The sequence below is a fragment of the Mus caroli genome, unplaced genomic scaffold (genome assembly GCF_978045245.1).
Source record: "Mus caroli unplaced genomic scaffold, Mus_caroli_1 scaffold_12, whole genome shotgun sequence".
Classification (NCBI taxonomy): Eukaryota; Metazoa; Chordata; class Mammalia; order Rodentia; family Muridae; genus Mus; species Mus caroli.
The window spans coordinates 120,304,707-120,324,303 of NW_028227267.1; positions in this window are offsets into that span (position 1 = coordinate 120,304,707).

Below are 19,597 nucleotides of genomic sequence, written 5' to 3' on the forward strand. Positions count from 1 at the left end.
TAAAAGGACATCTAGAATATGGCCACTTTCCACCGCCTGCTTCTGCTTCTCTATCCACATGAACATTCTATTTCTTCTGGATATTTTGTAGTAGTATCCCATTTGGGCCTTGTTTTCTGCTAATGATTCTCAACATTGCAGCCATGTAATTTCACACAAACCTAAGTCAAGTTATTTCTCTCACTTGATGAAAATCCTCCATTAAATTCCAACTCACTGAGTACAAAACCCAGGCTCCTTACTTTAACCTAAGCAGCTCCTTCTAAAATCAGAGGCTCTTCTTACTACTGATCTCATAGTCCACTGGGATGCTTGCTGTGCTTTAAGCACCTGCAAGTATACTTATTGTCTTTACTATCTTATATTGCCAACCATAATGGAAATTTCATGATGTTCTTGAATTTCCTACTCAGTGAAATCCTCACTCTAGGAAACCATCTCACCCAGGGTAGGCAGGCATTGATCATTTTCTTGAATAAACATATAAATTAATTCTCACCTTAAAATACATCTTTAAGGGGATGTGTTAAGTTTACAAAGGAAACTATTATAGAAATAATAGGTGCAATTTCCAAGTAACTGGAGAAGAAAAACAGAATAAAAAATAAAATCAGACAGGAAAAGAAAAATGAATGGGTGGGTAGGACACTGAAAACCAAACAGAACAGCAGAAAGGAGACGACACATCAGGAATCATGATGTTTGTGAAGGATACGGTTCTCAGATTGAATTCTAAACATTCAGTCATGCACTCTTCATAAGAGGCATATACAAAACCAGATGATTCAGAGAAGTTGAAATTAAAGAAAGGGTAATTATATCCTAGGCAGATTTAATAAAGTAACAGGAACAATAAATGATCAACTGACAAGATGTCACTCAAGGTTAAAAACATTAAGGAAGGAAAAAGGAAAGATGGGTTATATTAATAGAAGACCTACCTAGAAGATAGAAAAATAAAAGCAATTTACAAAAAATGTACATGAAAGTACAATGATAAATTGAAAAATCTACATCACAGTGAGAGATTTTTAACACTCCTTTCTAAGAAACAGACAGATCAGGTAAAAAAAAAAAAAAAAAAGAGTACCTATAACAAGCGTTTCTTGGGCACTGGGAGAAAACCAGGCTCCAAAAATGTACGTAGAGGATGGATTTTGAGGTTGTAAAAACAAGAACACATATCTTCTGAGGACAAATAACCACACATTGACATGTTGTATTGTGTGAGCATTGACATGTTGTATTGTGTGAGCATTGAAATGTTGTATTGTGTGAGCATTGACATATTGTATTGTGTGAGCATTGACATGTTGTATTGTGTGAGCACTGGGTGATTTCAGAATCCAAGTCTGTTTTTATTTATTTATTTATTTATTTATTTATTTGATCCTTGCAAACATCTGACTTCTGACATTGTTTCAAGCAACAGTTCTGAGAGCTCAGGTTTAGTTGAATTATAGTCACATTGCATTGGAGTTCCTTAGGAATGCAGCTCTAGGCACCCACCATGGGGATGTGTCCAACTGTCACATGCTATTCCAAGGATTTCTGGTTCCTGATGACATGTTGGATAGTTCAGGTCAAACCTCGGAAGCCCACCTACTTCTATTGTTTTGGATGCCCATGAGGCATAAGAGAAAACAAACATAAACTTCATATGCTATTTACATTTCTATTTCATAATTTACACCATAGTTGGCTTCATAGGAAAGCTTTGGCCTCAGTCCTGAGGTATGAGAATATCATTCTTGTAATTTCCTACTTAATTGTGACCTCAGTCTTTGGAGTTGGATTTTATTTAGGTAAAAAATGTAAGAGAGTAAGTAGTGTGAATGCTGTGGATATTAGAAGTGTAACAAATGCAAAAAAAGAAAGGAAAAAAGAAAAAAAAGAAACACTGCACAAGGCAAAGTTACTATGACAAATCATTTTGCTGATTTATGTGCTTAGATTATGGGCAGATTTTTCACTGTTTCATATCTAATTCTCTATGTGCTGCACTGATGTTCATTGCTTTATCTGTGTCTAGGATGAGCTGTCTACCAGTAAAGACACCGATGGCGTGGCAAAACTGGGTGTAGAACACAGTTAACATTGCTTTTGCTTTACTCTTCCCTACAGTACAGTCTATTCTATTGGAATGGATACAACTTGCCGGAAGTATTTGAAATAGCAAGTGGGGCATCTTCCTTGGAGAATTTTTGATTAAAAAATAAAACATAATCATTCATGCAAATGAAAATTTGCATATATCCATAAAATTATCCAACCATACATATCCAACACATAGCATGTGGAAAGGAAGGAAATAGGAATTTGGGTTAAGGACAGGAGAACAAAAGCAATCATGAGTATGTCTCTCCACAAAATGATTGCAATACCTCAAGCCCAGGGACAAAATTCATTCTAATCTCTATGTCTAAGGGCCTAAGACAGTAAAAGCTCTCTCTTTTCTTCTTTTGATACTGGTGAATGACCTTGGAGCATTTTGCATGCTTGGCAAGTGCTCTACCACTGAGATACCTTCTAAACACTAGAGGGGAAAGTGAATGAATGGCTTTGATTGAGTTGCTTTCTTTCCACAGCCCTTTAAAAACCCAATGTGACAAAAGATGGAAGTTCTGACCTCATGAGACTTCTTTCATAAACAGCCAGGACTGCTCAGTGTAGTTTAGATCAAATCCTTACTATCTTCTTGGTACTTGTATTGAAAATGTTGACAGTTAGGAGGTTTTCCTCTGAGGATTATTTTGCCCCCAAATGATACATTTGTGTAAATTAATCCAAGCTAATATATATCTACCTCCATTACCAGTAAACATCCCCATTCTATTGTTGAAGCCACCCATCCATTTCTCTCACATGAAGATCCTCTGTGTGTGTGTGTGTGTTGCTTTCTACTACATATTAAGCACCTGCCTTAGTCAGTGATTTGGTTAAGTTTTAGAAATTCATTAATTCTATATATATATATACACATATATATAGAATATATATATATATATACACACATATATAGAATATATATATATATATATATATATATATATATATATATATATATATATATATTTCCCTGATAGTAGCTCTTAGTGAACTTGAAAAATGGACAAAATGGAAGCCTACAGAGTGGGAAAAGATCTTCACTAACCCTACATCTGATAGAGGGCTAATGTGATGGTTTGTATATAATTGGACCAGGGAGTGGCACCATCTGGAGGTGTGGCCTTGTTGGAATAGGTGTGACCTGGTTGGAATAGGTGTGTCACTGTGGGTGTGGGCTTAAGACCTTCACCCTAGTTGCCTGGAAGTTGTTCTTCCACTAGCAGTCTTTGGATGAAGATATAGAACTCTCAGCTCCTCCTGCACCATGCCTGCCTGGATATTGCCATGTTCCCACCTTGATGATAATGGACTGAACCTCAGAACCTGTAAGCTAGCCCCAATTAAATGTTGTTTTTATAAGACTTGCCTTGGTCATGGTGTCTGTTCACAGCAGTAAAACCCTAACTAAGACAGCTAATATCCAAAATATACTAAGAACTCAGCAAATTAGACTCTGCAAAACCAAATAGCCCAATTTAAAAATGGGGTATAGAGATGAACAGAGAATTCTCAACAGATGAGTTGTCAGGGAAAGTCAAATCAAAACAACCCTAAGAGTCCACTTCACACCAATCAGAATGACTACAACTAGAAACTCAAATGACAGCACATTTTGACAAGGATGTAGGAAAGGGGAACACTCCTGCATTGCTGGTAGGACTGCAAACTTGCACAACCACTCTGGAAATCAATCTGGTGGTTCCTTAGAAAATTGAAAATAGTTCTACCTGAAGACTTAACTATACTATTCCTGAGCATATACTCAAAAGATGCTCCACCATATCATAACAACACATGCTCTACTATGTTCATAACAGCCTTATTTGTAACATCTAGAAACTGGAAGCAACCCAGATGTCCCTCAATTGAAGAATGGATACAGAAAATGTGCTTTATTTACATAATGGAATACCGTTCAGCTATTAAAAACAAGGACAACAAGTATTTTGCAGGCAAATGGATGGAAGTAGAAAATATCATCCTGAGTGAGATAACCTATACCCCAAAGGATACATGCATGGTATATACTCACTGATAAGTGGATATTAACCAAAAAGTACAGAATAGCCACAATATACTCCACAGATCCTAAGAAGTTAAACAAGAAGGCAGGCCCAAGTGAAGATGCTTAAATCTCACTTAGAAGGGGGGACAAAATAATCATGGGAGGTAGAGGGAGGGGTCTGGGTGGGCTAGGGGAGATGGAGGGGAAGTGGGGTCAGGATCAGGTAGAGGGGGAGGCAGGAGAGAGACCCAGAGGTCTAGGAGAATGAATGGAAATATGCAACTGCTTGCTGGGGGGTGAAGGGTAAGAGAACCTATGGGAAGTCTCAGAGACTTGGAATGGGGGAAGCTTCCAGGACTTGATATGAGCAACCTTAGCCAAAATGCCCAACAGTGGGATACAGAACCTGAAGAGACCACCTACAGTAGCCAGACAGGACCTCTAATGAAAGGATGGGGACACCAACCTACCAACCTACAAAACTTTTGACTCAAAATTGTTCCTGTCTAAAAGAAATACTGGGATAAAAATGGATCAGAGACTGAAGGAATGTCTTCCTAGCAATCTGCCCAACTTGGGATCTATCCTATGGGTGGGTACCAATCCCTGACACTATTTCTGATGTTATGTTGTGCATGCAGACAGAAATCTAGCATGGTTATCCTCTGAGAGGATCTTCTAGCAGCCGACTGAGACAGGTGCAGATACTCACAGCCAAGCATTGGACTGAGGTCCAGGACTCCTATGGAAGATTTAGGGGAAGGATTGAAGGAACTGAAGGGGATGACACCTGTTGGAAGACCGACAGTGTCAACAAACCTAGACCTCTGGGAGATCCCAGAGACTGAACCACCAGCCAAACAGCATTCATGGACTGGTCCGAGGCCTCAGGCACATATGTAGCAGAGGGCTACCCTATCTGGCCTCAGTGGGAGAGGATGTGTCTAATAATGTAGAGACTTTATGCTCCAGGGTAGGGAATATGCAAGTGGGCAGTGGTGGTGGGAGACACTCTCTCAGAGGTGAAGGAGATAGGGAATGGGGGAAGAACCCTGTGAAGGGGGACTGAGAGGGGGAGCAACATTTGGAATATAAATAAAATAATTAATTAATAAGAATGTCAACTATCATGTTTTGCATGAGATACTTTGGCCAGATGATTTTTAAAGGTGAAATTGGGCTATTTCTCACCCTTTAAATATTCTATACAACTAGTGAAAGCCAAGACAGGAAATTTTTTTTATAGAAATAAGTCTGATATTCAAGAATAGAACACATGTAAATTTGGAGACTAATTATAGTCAGCTTTAACTGGGGGGTTTAATGTGATTTTAGACTGGAAAAATAAAGGAATTGTTTATGGTTTGGGGTCAGCATCCCTCACAGGTACACCTAGAGGCTCATATCCTAGCTGATTCTATGTCCCATTACACTGACAATCAATATTAACTATGATACAGTTAAAAAAAGAAAACAAACACAAATTACTTATACTTGTTCAAATGAAACATGCTGCCTTAAGTGATTGAATAACTCAGTGTATGACTGTGGGTTTATGATCAAGTAATTTTCTTTTTTTCCCCCTTCTTTTTTTTTTAATCAAGTAATTTTCTTTTTTTTTTTTTAAAGATTTATTTATTTATTATATGTAAGTACACTGTAGCTGTCTTCAGACACTCCAGAAGAGGGCGCCAGATCTCATTACGGATGGTTGTGAGCCACCATGTGGTTGCTGGGATTTGAACTCTGGACCTTCGGAAGAGCAGTCGGGTGCTCTTACCCACTGAGCCATCTCACCAGCCCCTCAAGTAATTTTCTATTCACCTTCTCATGTAAGCAAATTCACTCACTCCACTCACAGATTTGTTTTAAGTATTGATTAAATTCTATACACGAAGGAGCTAGCCGTGCACTAGGTAAAAAGCATATATCATTTAAAATTTGCTTTCCTCTTTAGTGGAGAAAAGCATTGTAAAATGGTAAGGATGGGGTCTAAGACAGCTGTTTTTATTTTTCTTCTTCTCCATAATGTAACAATATTGGATACAAGGGAAAGTATTCATGCATGTAGGAGATTCTCTGTGCATTCATTAATTTTGATTAGAACCTCATGTTCTTTACTTTTCTTATTTCTGTGACAAAATGCTTGACAAAAGCAACTTAAGCAAGGGAGATTTCTTTGACTCAGAGTTTGAGGAGACAGTCACAATGGCAGGGAGACCATACTTGTAGCTAGTCACATCGTGTCTACAGTCAGGAAGTAGAGAGACATGAATGTTAGTATTCATATTGCTTCCTCCCTTTTCTTCAGTTTAGGACTCCAGCCCAAGGAATGGTGTCACCCATAGATAGAGTGGGTCTTCATACCTCAACAAATGCAGCCTAAAACCTCCCTCACAGATTCTCTGAGAAACCCGTCTCCTAGGAGATTCTAGATGCTGCTGAGTTGACAGTATGCCTGTCACACACACCCCAAGTACTTTTGGATGAGTCCTGGAGTCTACAGGTGGTGCTTTTGTGCAGGTTTGTGAGAAGCAAACTGCACTCTCTCCTGCCCTCACCTCTCTCTGCCATGTTCTCGGGTGGTCGTAGAAAGGAAACCAGAAGCAGAAATTGCCCCTGCTCTGTCTCTGTGGGTAAGACACCAAACATTCTGAGGTGGAGGTAGTTATTCTGATTATCCTCTAAGTCTAGTATCACTCTAAGAGCTGAGAGTTCTGCATTCAAAGAACAGCTTCTATCAGGTCTAAGTCTAATGACCGTTCTTGGTCATGATGCAGCAACCTGTCACTAGCTGCTCAGTGTTATACATGGGACAGCATCATCTCCAGCATTTGGGAACTGCTGAGAAGTGCAGAATCTCAAGGCTCTACCAAATCCCAGTTTTATCAGGCATCCCATAAGTATTCAAAGAATTGTGTATTAGATATTTGCCTTCTTGCTATAACAAAATTCCTCATAAAATCAGCTTAACTAAGGAAAGATTTGGGGGCTCACAGTTCAGTCTCTCACAGTGGGGAAGTCACAGTAGGAGCTTGAGGTGCCTGGTTCATTGTGCCAGAAATATAGAAGCAGAAAAAGAATGCTAGCGCCCAGCTCATAATTTTTCTGTTTTATTCTGTTTAGGATCCCAGTCTGTGGAATGGTGCCACCCAAAGATAATAAGGCTAGTTTTCCTACAGCAGTTCTCTTAACCCAGATAACCTCTCACAGGCAATCTCAGATTCTGATTTCCTAGATGGTTCAAGATCCTGTAGTTGACAATCAATATTAACATCATATAGTGTTTAATGTGTATGTGCATGTGCATGCACACTACACACACACACACACACACACACACATACACATGCATATTACTTGTTTTTTGAGAAAGGCTCACTGTCTTCATCTTCAAAGTGTGTCTCCAGAAACTTCATCAAATCTCATCAAGCTCCTGCAAAGATGCTCTCATTTTTATGAAAGTGAAGCAGACCGGGAGGATGAAAGGAGCTTACTGAGGGGACAGGGTAGGTGGCTGTGGCATGTGAGTGGGGCCGTGATCACGTGCAGGCAGCTGTCTCCGTGTGAGATATCAGGACTCCCTCTGGAGCCACATCTGTCTTTTGATACCAGAGTTAATTAAACAGTTATACTACAGCACGCCATTTGCATGAGATGATGCCTTTTGGAAGTTGTCAAAGTTTCTTTGAAATGAGAAAGATTGATTTGTACACTGCCATTTAAAAGACTTGATTAATGTCATGCTATTTATTGTGGCCACCCCTGATCTTTAATTATGAAATTATGCAGCCTGGAATGAGGCTGTTGGCCCCCTCTGCGCTAAGTTTAACTGAACACCACTTTTCTTTGATCTCTTGGCGTAGTGTGGGTTTCAAAATCAATATGCAAACTGCCTTGCTCTCAGACTCTCCATCCCCACTTCTCTTGGGGGTGGTCACAGGTTTTTGAGAGTATGAGTGTGTATCACCTCTGCTGTGACCGGCTGCTTCTGTATTTGCATTTCATGGGCTGCTGGGGAGATTCTCAGGAACTGGCCAAATCTGAACTGTTTCTGGGTTTTGTTCTGCTTTGCTTGGGATGTGAATTTTCCAGGCAAAGAGCAATTATAAGTGAGCATTAAGTTTGCTTAGGAGGTATGCAAGTTTGTATGAATGAAATGAAAAAGCACAAAGAAGAAAAATGTCATGATCCTATTATCTCATAACATTCTGATCTTTCTTTTAGCAAGGAAGTTATTCTCAGTTATTTGAGAGAGCCCAATGGAATACATAAGTTTTTTGTTTGTTTGTTTGTTTGTTTTTAAGTAGAAAGGTCTTGCGCGCGCCCAACTCGCCAGCAAGAACGATGCTGCAACAGGATCCTTCTGCACACGTTTATTGGGAGAGCTTGATTGCAGAGGCGAAGAGCCCCCAAGCCCAGAACTGGTGCGGCTTATATAGGCCTAGGAGAGGCGTGTCTCACACCCGGATTGGTTATGCATGGGTTATACTTACCACCTCATTTGCATGTCTACATCTGATTGGTTAACTTGTCTCTCATCTGATTGGTTAATTCTCAAAACCTCATCTTGGCAAAAAAAAAAAAAAAAAACAAACCAAACTTTACTGCCTATGTATGCGTGGAGGCCAGCAGTAGTCAACCCCACCCTGCAACGGCACATGTGGCTTCCCACAGAAAGGGAAGCAGAAGAGGCCCAGAAGGATGGCATAGTGAGAAGGACTCAGCATTATGTGGCTGAGTTTGAAGATGGAATAGGAACAAAATCCTGAGTGTAGCCTAGAAAGTGAAAAAAAATGTGATTCTACCCTGGAGACTTCCAAATGGAACCCACCCAGCCAGCATGTGATGAACTTCACTCAGTGGAATCGAAGTGGCATTTCTCATCTACAGAGGTGTAATATAATATCATATCTGGAACAGTATTAAACACAGGTTGGATTAATTTGAAACCCAGTAGGATTTAAGACTAAATGTGTCAGTTCTGGACAAGACAGTTAAATAATCATAAGCCTTCTAAATCATTGGATTGATATTTAGAGGGAGAATATTGTGAAAGAATCTTGCCAGGCAGTTTGATCAGGATGGGACCACAATGGATAACCTACTTGGTCAGGAGGCCATACATCATATTCTTTGGGAATTTTACTGTCATCGAGAATTCTCTTTAATTCTTCCATCATGATTTTATGCACATGAGCCTGTATTCTAATCATGACACCATGTTACAAACATGTAATTGCTGTTGCTGGCATTTCTCATGTTTGGTCAGGATCCAAACTCCAGGAACTCATGACTGAACTTGTATTTGTTGTGACCCACACAATAACTCCATGGCTCTTAAGACAACCAAGAGCAAACTTCAGGACAGATCACATTGCTGCTGCCTACACTTGCTATTGGGAAGTAATATTTAGAAAAATTTCCTTTCAGATGGTTCTGACACTCGATGGTAATTCCGAGTGATATATATCTCCTAGACATTTGCATTAGGTATCTTTTTGTCTTGCCTGTTTTTGCCATTTTTAGACACTTAAAACAACTGTGTTTTGAACTTTAGTCTCATGGTATGTGTGGGTGCTTTTAAGAGATAAATGGAAACCAACTCTTTAGTGTATGGATAGATTTTGTTTGCCATTATCAAGTGTTCTACATAAAATTTTCACATGCTTTTTAAGACTTCATCTCTGGTAAAAATGAAAATGTTTAAAATCACACCCTGGCAACTTTTTGTAGAATATGAAACTTTCAGGCTACTCAATGTTTTAACAAATCATTCACACTGAGTAAGTGTTAAGAATGACTAGGATATAGCAGCTTAAGGAATAAAATGCTACCCCCACTCTTATGTAAAGAACACAAATGTAGTCTAAAGATATTGAGGGAAAAGTTTTCTGTGCTGCCATGATGGGAATATTCTATGCTTCAATATGGTAGCCATTGGTCATGTGTGGTAAAATGTGGCTAGTACACCAAAAAAATTGAATTTACAATTTCATTTATCTTTATTTAAATGCAAAATGCCATATGTGGTAACAAGGTTATGATACTAGAGTTGGGATTGATAAGTTATGGTCCAGGGTCAAAATTTGGTCTATTTTTACTTGTTTAACAAGTATTACATTTTGTTTGTTTGTGTTTTGTAAAGAAAGTTTATTAGAACCTTCACTACAATACTTTGTTTTTATGTTTTTAAAACCTTATGTACATATGTGTATGTGTGCCTATATATATATGCACATCCATATGAGGGTACCCCTGGAGGACAGAAGAAGACATCAGATCCCTTAGAGCTGGAGTTATCAGTGGTTGTGATCCCCGCAATGTGGATGTGGCTGCTCCTCAGTCATCTAGAGTACCAACCAGTGCTCTTAACCATGTAACCATCTCTCCAGCCCCATCATACTTTTCAAAATTATTCTGTAGGAATTGAATAAATACATTAAAACTAATCTTCAAAGTCTGAAAAATTTAAGATCTAGCCCTCTTTAGAAACATTTGTAAACCCTGGTCTAGAGCAGTGGTTAATGGGCTAAAGCCTTAAGGTACCACAAAAAGCAGGCATGCCAGCTCATGCCTGAATACACCTAGAAAACTGCATTCTTGAATATTCTGTGACAGATGAATAGCATCTTCATAAGTATTTTCCCTGCAAATGTAGCTCATTGTCAAGGTGAAAGTTCAAAAGCAAACCAAGGGGCAGAACAAAAGTCATTTTTGTGTATTTGTGTGCATATTTAATGTCCTAGATATTTTAGATAGCTCACATTTGACACATTTTGAAGGTTTTTTTTCCTTCCCTTCCATTTCCTTTTTTTTTTTTTGCCTGTGTATGTGTATGTGTGTACATACACATTCAGATATGTGTTGTTTGACATGTATGTTATAGTGCATGTATGTGTGTGTGTGTGCATGTGTGGAGGCTCGAGGTTGACATCAGATATACTCTATGATCTCTATTTACCATATTTTGGCAATTTCTCCCATTTGAACTCAAAGCTGCCAGATTTGGCTGCTCTAACTAACAGTTTGCCAGTAATTCCTTGTCTCTACCTCCCATATATTGGAATTATAGGCAGCCAGGACACCACCTGCTGTTTATTTAGGTGCTAGATATCCAAATTTCTGTTCTCAAACTACCTAGGAATAAAGTAAAAAACAAAACAAAACAAAAACAAAAACAAAAAAAACAAACATGTGTGTGATAGATTTGTGGGAACTTTTGAGAAAACCAGAAACCAATTTTATTTTTAATGAAATAAAATGTGTATTATATAAGATATACAGAAGAGATTGGTTAATGTGGGAACCACAAAATAGTCCTACTATTTTAATTAGGGTTTCTATTGCTATTGCTGAAACACCATGACCAAAGTAACTTGGGGAGGAAAAAAATTATTTGGTTTAACTTACAGATCACTATTTGTCAAAAAGGAAGTCAGGACATGAATTCAAACAGGGCAAGAACCTGGAGGTAGGAACAGAGGCCATGGCAGAATGTTGCTTCCTGGCTTGCTCACCCTGCTTTCTGATAGAACTTACACCAGACCAGGGATAGCACCACCCACAAAGAACTGGGCCCTCCCCTATCAATCACTAAGAAAAATGCTCTACAAGCTTGCCTGCAGCTTGATCTTATGAAGGCATTTTCTTAATTGAGGTTCCCTCCTCTCAGATGACTTTAATCCAGCATACTTACCACACATGAGGACAAACCACCCTGCAAATAGCCAACTAGAGAAGCCACAGGAGAAACAGACAAGTTCCACCTGTTGCAATAGTTTTCTATTCAGGAATACAATTCACAAAGAGGCATGGTTCTTCTTCCTTCCCCTGTGATTAATCATATTTTCTCAAAAATAAATTCTTTCTTTTAGTATAGACAAACAACAAAAAGTAGATTGTGATGGCACATACCAGTAGTATAAGTTAAGGAGATGGAGGTAAGCCTGAGCTACACAGAAGTATACACATATGCACATACACTCAAGTTGATATGATTTTTAAAAGTTGTCTTGTATATGGGGCTCATCTCTGTTACTACTTCTAAGATTTTTATGAGATAGGCATGACTGGCTGTCTTCATGTTACAGATTAAGGACCTGGTCTCAAGCTGAAATATTTAGCTACCTTCATACCATAATGATGTGGTAGAGCTATCCACTCTTTGTTTGATTAGACACTGATTTGTCCCTAAAGAAAAATATTCTCTTATCTGCTTATCTGCTTACCTTGGAAGTGTGGAGTTAATTTCTTTCCCAGCCTCTTGCTGATGCAATTGAGTTGAGAAAGAACACTGCTGACTACAATTAAATGATAGTGTTATTTATATCAATCTGCTGGAGCCTCCACTCAACTTTCCAAGTCTCACTTTTCCTATGGGTCAAACTGAGCTGCGCTGAGATTCTTGGCTTGTTATTGATGTTCACACCAAAATCTATAGTGATTTAAGTATACTACAGCACATGTAAAAACTGACTGTCAACAAGATATTTACTAGATTACTTGGGTAAATACTGACTATATGTTGTCTCTATTTTGCCTTTTTACCCTTAAATGTTTCACACACACAAAGGATCATAACCTAAGAAATTACCATACTTCCATTTACAGTAAAGTCCTTGCCAGGTCAATATTCAAAAAAATGTGGTTCACCAACATGTTTCTTCTATTCCTCCTCCTCCTCCTCCTCCTCCTCCTCCTTCTCCCCCTTCTCTCTCTCCCTCTCCCTCTAACTCTATTGCTTGCTTGCTTGCTTGCTTTCTGTGTAGCTCAGGCTTACCTCCATCTCCTCAACTTGTACTACTGGTGTGTGCCATCACAATCTTTTTGTTGTTTGTTTATACTAAAAGAAAGAATTTATTTTTGAGAAAATATGATTAATCACAGGGGAAGGAAGAAGAACCATGCCTCTTTGTGAATTGTATTCCTGAATAGAAAACTATTGCAACAGGTGGAACTTGTCTGTTTCTCCTGTGGCTTCTCTAGTTGGCTATTTGCAGGGTGGTTTGTCCTCATGTGTGGTAAGTATGCTGGATTAAAGTCATCTGAGAGGAGGGAACCTCAATTAAGAAAATGCCTTCATAAGATCAAGCTGCAGGCAAGCTTGTAGAGCATTTTTCTTAGTGATTGATAGGGGAGGGCCCAGTTCTTTGTGGGTGGTGCTATCCCTGGTCTGGTGTAAGTTCTATCAGAAAGCAGGGTGAGCAAGCCAGGAAGCAACATTCTGCCATGGCCTCTGTTCCTATCTCCAGGTTCTTGCCCTGTTTGAATTCATGTCCTGACTTCCTTTTTGACAAATAGTGATCTGTAAGTTAAACCAAATAATTTTTTTCCTCTCCAAGTTACTTTGGTCATGGTGTTTCAGCAATAGATCCTGAGGTGGTCTAACCTTGGGACATGGAATCTAGTTGTTTACAATAGTTTATTATCAGCAGGCAAAGGCCATTTCCTTTTCTGAAAGGAGCTCTCCCTCTATCTTGTGTATTGTTCCTCTCCCCTAAGAGAGTAAAAAAGTCACCTTCTGTTCTGTGTTTTCCCGAACGTTCTGTGTTCTCCTGAACGGTATTCTCTGTTTCCAGGTCTCTGGCTGAAAGGCTGAGTTCAGGGTGTGATGAGATTTCGGCATTGTTCTGGCATAGTCAGACTTTCCAGCGTGAAGCACTAATGGATGCAGGAACACTGAGAGTGTTGGAGAATTGTTCGCATAGGAAGGTAAGACACAGCATTCACCATAGTCATTAGTCTGGCTTTTGGCATGAAATTTCCAGCACTGCTGTGTAACACCTGAGCTTTCTAGAGCTCCTTGCAGCTCACTGTTTCTATCTCGCTTTGTAGGGCCGTAGGTGTTTGTTTATTTTTAACCAATATTAACTCTTGAATGGAAACAAGGGGATCTTTGAATGTGCTTGGCTTTGTATTTTTCACACTGCTATAGAAGTGTGCAAGTGTTTCCAAATTTGGTTTTTTACTTTCATGACAAAAGCACATAAAAGCATGACCATTTAGAGAGATGGCTTAGACGCTAGAGCTCTGGTTTTGCAAGCACCGGTACCTGAGTTTGATTTTCCAGAATCCACATAAAAAACCCTGGTGAGGTGTTACATATTTGTAATTCTAGCACTGGGGAGATAGAGATAAACATATGCTTAAGACTCACTATTCAGCCAGCTTAGTATAATTGGTGAGCTCTAGGCCAGTGAGAGACCCTGCCTCAAAAAACCAACAACAAAAAAGCAGTGTCCAAGGAGTTAAACCTTAGTTTGTCCTCTGGCCTCCATATGCATGTATACACACACACACACACACACACATACACACACACATTTGCCTACACATGCACATATAGGATACATACAGACAGAGAAAAGAAGAAAAGAAAAAGCATTAGAAATAGAAGACTTGAATATGAAACTCTGAATTGAACTTGAGACTGTTGTCTAGCTGACTAGGCATGGTAGGAAGGACAGAGATGGAAGATTTAATAGCTAACTCTTCTGAAAAATGAAATAGGAAGAAGTCAATCCAGGCACTTGCCAATTGGTTTTGCTCTCCCTAGAGACTCAACTGGGCTCAGAAACTAGTATCAGAATCTTGAGGATACAAGAAACAAAGGGTGGCAGCCAGTGCACTGGTCAGCAGACGCACCCTTGTTAGTCTTCAGCATTTGTGAGGTGCAGACTAGTGGTAGGATTGCGTACTAGGGTTTATCAGCCACCATGGTGCTAAATCTGGGGTGTGTGAATTGCCTGTGTGCAGTATGGAACTGGACAAAACTTAAAAGCATTAGTTATGCTCTGTATAAGGTACTCTCATAGTTAATATGTTAAAACATCAACCGTTTAATATCTCATCATTTCTGCGGCTGGAGAGTTTGTTGCGGTTTAGTTGAGTGGCCCCCGTCTTACTCTTCCCCAAAACACTACACTCTAGATGTCTTCCAGGGCAGCAGTCTCATGTGAAGACTGGATGGAAGGAAATTTTGCTTTTGTACTTATTTATGGCGACATTAGCAGCTTCAACATTCCATGGTCTATGGAAGTAAGGACCTGTTTCCTGTTGGCTTTTGGCTAAAAAGCCAGTAACTCCTTAATCCCCTGTCAGTTGGGCCTCCAAACTGGCTTCTCCTAGAAAGAACAAACAAGAGGATGAAAGGGCATCCAGGCTGGAAGCCAGCATTTACAGCCTAGTAGCCCATATTCTTTCCCATAACTTCTGCCATATTTTTCTTGGAAATGAACAAGTACTCAAAGAGAGAGGGTTATTCAGGAGTGTGAATGCAGGGGTGGAGCCCAGCCACAGTTACTTTGGGAAGTCCAAACATATGAAGGTGCAAGAGATATTAACAGGAAATATTAGTGTACACGTGAGTAAAGAGTGGGAGAATTCAAAGCCTGATCATGGAAAGCAAGCTTGTAAGAGCTGCAATTTGAACAGTCAGGAATGACAAATTGAGACAATGCTATCTTAAGAGCTAGAATAAATTTTGTTGAACTTGTAGAAATAAGAGGAATATATTTGACCCTGAGATTAAATATTCCGCCTCATAAGTATTTGTTAAGTGCACAAAGCAGAACATTTTGCATTTTTCTTTGTTATAATGAATGACTTTCCATTTTCTTATAATAGCTTTTTAGAATTTTAATCTCTGATGGGGTACTCCCAGAGGAATTAGTGTCTCTCTAATTACAGAATATATTTTCCAAATGTTTAGTCAATATTTGCTTTGGGGAGTAAAAGGAGGTACTATTCATTTCAACACAAGGTAAATAGATGTGAAGAAAGACATTATACACACACACACACACACACACACACACATATATATACTTATGTGTGTTATATGTAGTTGTAGGAAAATAATAATAATATGATCCCTATGATTTTCAAACATCTTTAATGCTATTTACTTCTCCCTTCTTCTCCTTCCAAATTGACCTCCCTCTATTCCTCAGTTAAAGCTCTTCACTAATTTTCCTTATTTCCTCACTCACAGGGATGTTGAATCTTCCTGTTATCTGAGGCATGAGCCAGCCCTACAGCTGAGGGAGGACTTAAACTCTCCTTAACAATGGTTAGGCTCATGGTGAATCCTGAGGAAGTCACACATGACCACTCTTTTGCTTGGTTCTCCAGCCCAGGGAAGAGAAGGAAGGTAGAATCCTTAATAGTTAAGTCCTCAAAAACGACCAATCTCAATAAAAAATGGCCTTATTCCCAATTCCACGCCAGTCTCAAAACCCATAAAGGGGAGTGGATAGGGCAGCAGATTTGTTTTTTCTCCCTCAGAGACTCTTTTATACTCTAAGGATCTTTCTCATATTTCCCTTATAGATCTACCACATTTTCTCTGCTCAGTTTTTGTTTTGGTCCTTTATTTTTCTTATGTAAGACAATAAATTTAGAAGCTCAAGGTGATACATATGCAGCTAGAGTCAAGAGCTCCGGGGTACTGGTTAGTTCATAATGTTGTTGCACCTACAGGGTTGCAGATCTCTTTAGCTCCTTGGATACTTTCTCTAGGTCCTCCATTGGGGGCCCTGTGATCCATCCAATAGCTGACTGTGAGCATCCACTTCTGTGTTTGCTAGGCCCCGGCCTAGTCTCACAAGAGACAGCTATATCAGGGTCCTTTCAGCAAATGCTTGCTAGTGTATGCAATGGTGTCATCGTTTGGAGGCTAATTATGGGATGGATCCCTGGATATGGCAGTCTCTAGATGGTCCATCCTTTTGTCTCAGCTCCAAACTTTGTGTCTGTAACTCCTTCCATGGGTAATTGTTTCCAATTCTAAGAAGGGGCAAAGTGTCCACACTTTAGTCTTCGTTCTTCTTCAGTTTCATGTGTTTTGCAAATTGTCTCTTATATCTCGGGTATACTAAGTTTCTGGGCTAATATCCACTTATCAGTGAATACATATCATTTGAGTTCTTTTGTGATTGTGTTACCTCACTCAGGATGATGCCCTCCAGGTCCAACCATTTGCCTAGGAATTTCATAAATTCATTCCTTTTAATAGCTTGAGTAGTACTCCATTGTGTAAATGTACCACAAAAGATGGCCTAGTCAGCCATCACTGGAAAGAGAGGCCCATTGGACACACAAACTTTATATGCCCCAGTACAGGGGAACGCCAGGGCCAAAAAGTGGGAGTGGGTGGGTAGGGGAGTGGGGGGAGGGTATGGGGGACTTTTGGGATAGCATTGGAAATGTAATTGAGGAAAATGCGTAATAAAAAAAATATTAAAAAAAAAACAGCTCAGGACAGGGAAGAAGAAGGTTTTAAATATCAGTAGCTAGGTGTACCACAACAAAAAATTATCCAGGCCAAATGTCTTTAGTATAAAGGTGAAAACCCCCTAAATTATTAAAAATGTCATGTAGTTCCAAGGGAGAACAAAATTTAGGGTAAAACTGATTGAGTAGAGAGTAGGGATAAAAGAAACATACCATCTCTGTTTAATGATTCTGTCAAAAACATACTGAAATAAAGCTGAAAAATCTTTGGACTTTGAAAAAAAAAAAAAAGAAGCTCAGGGTGGCTTTGGTGACAGTGACCATCCAGCACACTACTTCCCCAAGTTAAGCTCAAAAGCTCACCATGAGAAGCGCTATATCACTCTCTAAAACCCGACATTGCCATGACTCCAGGTGATCCCTGGTACGAGAAAAGGTGCCTTGGTGATTATAAGCATGGGAACAGACTGAGCAGGAGCTCCCTGGCCAAATGTTTTAGCTAGAAAGAAAAGAGGACCAGAAAAGAAGGGAGGTCTGGCTTGGGAAACACAGAGTGCCCAAGGTAGAGAAAAGAGCAGATTTTTATTGGGATTTTTGTATGGGTCTTGGGTGTGTTAATAATGGGGATTTAGTTTTTAAATATAAGACATTCCCTCTTGATGGTTTAAAGAGATTTTCCCCACGTGAAACACAGGCCGTGGGCAGTTTGTCCCTGGAGATATGCTGCCAATCTCCTGTATCTGATGGTTTCTTCCTTTGTGACTAGGGACAGGCACATTTTCCACTGAGTAGAGACTGGTTGAATGGTGTGAAAGCTTATATCCTCACAAAGGTTAATATTTAGAGTCCTTTGCTTCGGGAAAAAAATCACAGGAACTCTGGGGCAGAGGAGCTAACAAAACCATGAAGAAAACCAGACTATTTTATCCCAAAAAGCTTCTTCATTTTTAGCTCAATGCAGTAAGAAGTGCTGAAAAAAAGCCACTCCCTGTTCTTCACCTTGTCGGTCTAGTAAATACTCCTCAGCAGCCAACTTTAGACTTAATTCTTATTTTTCATGTATTCAATGTGTGTGTGTGTGTGTGTGTGTGTGTGTGTATGTATGTGTGTGTGTGTGTGTGTAGATCAAAGGCCACTTTTTTTTGTTTTCCGAGTTCTCTTACTGGAACTGGGTGCATGCCAATTAGGCTAGTCAGAGATCCCCAGGGATCCTACGCAGTGGTGCATTATGGGCATACACACCATGCCAGGCTTTTCACATGGCTTCTGGGAATTGACTCAGGTCCTCTTGCTTGTACAGTGAGTAATTTACTGGTTGAGGCACCCCCCCCCCCAGCTCCCACAGCTCTGAACTCTTACCAGGGGCAGCTCTAAACACAAAGTGCCGCCCAGTCAGCTTCCTCCTATTGATTTCTCTTCCCCACTTTCCGACTCTTGGAAGCCAATATCACTTTATTTTCTCTTTCCCAGTCAATCTTCTCATTTACCAGTCAATCCATCGCTCCCTGCTCAATATCTGTATATTCTAACCTACTGCTTTGAGTTGCACTTCACTGTGGTCGCCTTTACCTGATGTGCTAATTAGCCACTTGCACTAATGATTTTTTTTTTTTGCTTTTTCTTACTGGCTTCTAACTAGAAAGCAAAATAGGTTGAGATGGTATTTAGCCTTCTCTGCAACCCTCTTCCAGCATGGTCTTGGATGCCTTATATGGGAAATCAAGAGAGGCTGAGATGATCCTCTCCCACCCCTTCCACTGAAAAACTTTTTGGAACACTAAGTAAAGAGAGTATTGGCCAGTACGTGATCATGTGACAAATGGATATGTCCTAATCTAAACTCCAGAAAACCCCTTCTCCCTGCTGGGTTTCCATTTTCCTTTCCCTATGAGATTTAAAGGAAATTTCCTTTTCCTGCAAACGAAAGCAAACAACTCATGTCCTATGGTGATGGGAATAAAGATTACATTTGGTTTCAAGATATAAAGCTATGGCATGAGAATTATTATAGTAATGACAGAGATACCTAGGTTCTTATCTTAGAATCAATACCTTCAGGCAGCTAACCCTGGGGAGCTGTAGGGTTACTTTCCAGTCTAAGATCAGTGTCTGGTACCTAGTCTGCTCCTGATCAGGTGAAAACAGTGTGCAAGTAGCCCTTCATAGCTGGGATAAGCTGTGGTTGCAAGAGTGCACCAAGAATGAATTATTTTCAGCAGCATAAAGGATGGCACTCTGAACCAGTTA